Source organism: Diaphorina citri, unplaced genomic scaffold, assembly GCF_000475195.1.
Source record: "Diaphorina citri unplaced genomic scaffold, Diaci psyllid genome assembly version 1.1 scaffold7127, whole genome shotgun sequence".
Taxonomy (NCBI): domain Eukaryota; kingdom Metazoa; phylum Arthropoda; class Insecta; order Hemiptera; family Psyllidae; genus Diaphorina; species Diaphorina citri.
This window is the reverse complement of record NW_007384503.1, coordinates 1-3,831: the sequence shown is the minus strand read 5'-3', so window position 1 is coordinate 3,831 and position 3,831 is coordinate 1. Positions and strand designations below refer to the sequence as shown.

General features: G+C 41.5%; 1 long non-coding RNA gene across 1 annotated transcript; it reads right to left on the bottom strand.

Annotated features, from left to right (window-relative positions):
* Positions 1-1,746: 1,746 nt before the first annotated feature.
* LOC113472669 lies at positions 1,747-2,803 on the bottom strand. The gene is made up of 2 exons (XR_003394885.1): positions 2,651-2,803; positions 1,747-1,804 (listed from the first exon to the last, which is right to left on the bottom strand). It is a non-coding gene; the product is annotated as an uncharacterized LOC113472669 (long non-coding RNA).
* Positions 2,804-3,831: the final 1,028 nt, after the last annotated feature.

Sequence of the window (3,831 nt, the reverse complement as noted above, 5' to 3'; positions counted from 1 at the left end):
CTTGAGGCCATATTTACCCGTGGTCGAAGCCATATTTACTAGTGACTTGATGCCATCTTTACCGTTGGTTGGTGACATATTTACATGTGATTGTTTGAATTATTTACTCATGGCGTGGCTCTTTGCCATATTTACCTGTGGTTGGGGCCATATTTACCGGTGGCGTGGTTGTTGTATATTGTGATAATCACGGATGTGACTGCCTACTCGTGGCTTGAGGCCATATTTACCCGTGGTCGAAGCCATATTTACTAGTGACTTGTTACCATCTTTACCGTTGGTTGGTGACATATGTATTTACATGTGGTTGTTTGAATTATTTACTCATGGCGTGGCTCTTTGCCATATTTACCAGTGGCGTGGTTGTTGTATATTGTGATAATCATGGATGTGACTGCCTCGGTTGTGTTAATATTGTTACCCTATACGAGACTGTGTATAAATGAAACTCTATTTCCCTTAAAACAGGGATTCCCAAACTTTGGTCCGCGAGAAGGTTTCAAGTGGTCCACGAGGTGATCCCAAAAGAAGAAAAAAAAATTTTCTATTCAGGGGAAAGTGGTCCGTTGGAAATCAAGAAATACAAAAGTGAAAGCGAAAGTTTGGGAACCCCTGCCTTAAAACGACCTCCGTGCCCGAGTGGGATGTTGCACATTTGTAAAAGAAATATTTCCCTTGAGGCTAAAAACGGAGAGGAGTAAAGAGCATAGAGTTTTTTACTCTCAGTTCTATGCGATTTGAAGTCATCGCTTCCCTTTACCTGCTCGATGTTCCACTGTTTTTACCCTAAAGGCCCGTCCCCACTTGTCGTTCGGAAAAAACATCGTGTCGTGTGTAGTGGAAACACTCTCATTTAAATTACATTGCCTACAACGACATTTCGTGTCGTTCGGAAAAAAAATCGTGTTGTGCGTAGTGGAAGCACTCTCATTTAAATTACATTGCCTACAACGACATTTTGTGTCGTTCGGAAAAAAATCGTGTCGTGTGTCAGTAGTGAGAACACTCATTTAAATTACATTGCCTACAACGACATTTTGTGTCGTTCAGAAAAAAAATCGTGTTGTGTGTAATGGGGACACTCTCATTTAAATTACATTGCCTACAACGACATAAAAAAAAGTTCAGTCAGTACTAACTTGAGGGGGGTTGACGTTTCTCTGGATGCCAGCTTGGTCCAGAATGTTTCTATGACATATCTCTGTGAAACAAATCAAGAAATCAAAGAGGAAATCAGCCAGACTAACTAGCTTGCTTGGTGGCGCGTCTGTCTTGCAAGCGCTAGGCCGCGGGTTCGATTCCCGCCCGGGGCGGATTTTATCCTAAACAATTAATGTTCGTTCTCGAAACGGCTGACTTTCTCCTATCCTGTCCTTCTTTTCTCTTCGATTTCGGGACGATAAGACCTCCGTTTTCACAGTTCTCTTTATCAAACCTCTTCGTTGCTTACTTCAGTGATCCATGAGGAATTGGTGCGTTCAAAGTGCTATCGCCGAGAGCTAAATATTTCTCATTTTTCAAATTAATTCCCTTGGGGCGGATTTTATCCTGAACAGATAAGTGTCGGTCTCGGAACGGCTGGCTGCCTCCTATCCCGTCTTCCTTCTCTCTTCGATTTCGAGACGATAAGACCTTCTTTGTTACAGTTTTATTTAACAAACTATTCGCTCTCATATAGATAGGGTAAATATTTCTCCAAACTCCATACTGAATACAGTAGACACAGTTCAGTCAGTACTAACTTGAGGGGGGTTGACGTTTCTCTGGATGCCAGCTTGGTCCAGAATGTTTCTATGACATATCTCTGTGAAATAAATCAAGAAATCAAAGAGGAAATCAGCCAGCCTAACTAGCTTGCTTGGTGGCGCGTCTGCAAGCGCTAGGCCGCGGGTTCGATTTCCGCCCGGGGCGGATTTTATCCTAAACAATATTAATGTTCGTTCTCGGAACGGATGGCTTTCTCCTATCCTGTCCTTTTCTCTTCGATTTCGGGACGATAAAACCTCCGTTTTTACAGTTCTCTTTATCAAACCTCTTCGTTGCTTACTTCAGTGATCCATGAGGAAGTGCTATCGCCGAGAGCTAAATATATCTCATTTTTCAAATTAATTCCCTTGGGGCGGATTTTATCCTGAACAGATGAGTGTCGTTCTCGGAACGGCTGGCTTTCTCCTATCCCGTCTTCCTTCTCTCTTCGATTTCGAGACGACAAGACCTTCGTTGTTTCAGTTTTATTTAACAAACCGGATTTTATCCTGAACAGATGAGTGTCGTTCTCGGAACGGCTGGCTTTCTCCTATCCCGTCTTCCTTCTCTCTTCGATTTCGAGACGATAAGACCTTCTTTGTTACAGTTTTATTTAACAAACCTCTTGAAAAAGCACTATTATAGCAGCCTCGGTGGTGTAATGGTCAAGGCGCTCGCCTGGTAAACAGCAGAGCGTGGGTTCAATCCCAGCCGAGGTATGGAATTTTATCCTCATATAATTTGAGAATTTGACAACAATAATAGTAGTACTGCTGGAGTAAAGGGACTTTTCAGTCCTATGCGAGCAGTATAAATAAGCACTATTATTATTATTTTTCTTCTCTAGCTTTAAAAGTTAGAAGTTACTTCGTTCGACCACTTATTCATTTGATTTCCAACTTACTTCGCTATACACAAGGGCCAGTGTTCGCGCCACATACACTTGTGATTCGTTATGGGCAGTGAACTTATCCAGTCCTTTACTCAGATTAGTTTCATACGTGGCAATGGTTTTCCTGATCAGATATCGCACAAGGAATGAGTAGATGGAGAGAATGTCTGAAACCAAGAACAGTTTGATTAAGCAACTTCATTAGAAGAAAACAATCCTGTCTAACTGGGGGACGTTATACATTGAGTAAAACTCCCAGTTTCAGAAAGTGAAGACATCGTGCAGTGAACTTATCCAGTCCTTTACTCAGATTAGTTTCATATGTGGCAATGGTTTTCCTGATCAGATATCGCACAAGGAATGAGTAGATAGAGAGAATGTCTGAAACCAAGAACAGTTTGATTAAGCAACTTCATTCGAAGAAAACAATCCTGTCTAACTGGGGGACGTTATACATTGAGTAAAACTCCCAGTTTCAGAAAGTGAGGACATCGTATAATTTCGTGAACCTGCTGCTACTACAACATACATTGAGTAGACCAGCTTAGTCTGGCTGGGTGACTTTAAACAGGGAGTATACCAGCCTGAAATTTCCCTTGTTAGAGAAGGTTGACTGCGAAAGGTATCCACTCGTAAAATTTTGTAGTCAAAACTAAATGTCAGCCCAAGAGTGATCACCCTAGGGCTGATTAAAGACTGATGACCGACCCCGTCCGAACACGGGAAAAGGTGAAGAAAAAGAGGAGGAGGAGGAGGAGATCTAGTTGGAGATTTTTATTAATAGATAATTTTTGGCGACATTGGGGTGTATGGGTCCGTTATTTAGGATATTTTGGGATGCATGGCAAGCAAGCGCGTTACCACTGGACCAACCGTGTCCCCGATTGTTAAAGCTTTAAAGGTTAAAACCCGTAAGAGCCAAGGCGAGAGGCCTACAAGTCACAACAAACTTGACCAAACCCTTCTCTCTTTTTCGCTGATATCTCAGTCGCTCCTTGTCAGAGTGCATCGGGGTTTATTAGTTAGAAAACAAAATTTCCTACTGTTTTCAATATTATTTGACATATTTACGCAGTACTGGTCTGAAGTTAGAAGCGGTTGAATTTCAGCAAGATCCAACAAAGAAGAAGAAGAAGAAGGAAAAAAAAAAAAAAAAAAAAAAAAAAAAAAAAAAAATTCTCAATTAGGGGAAA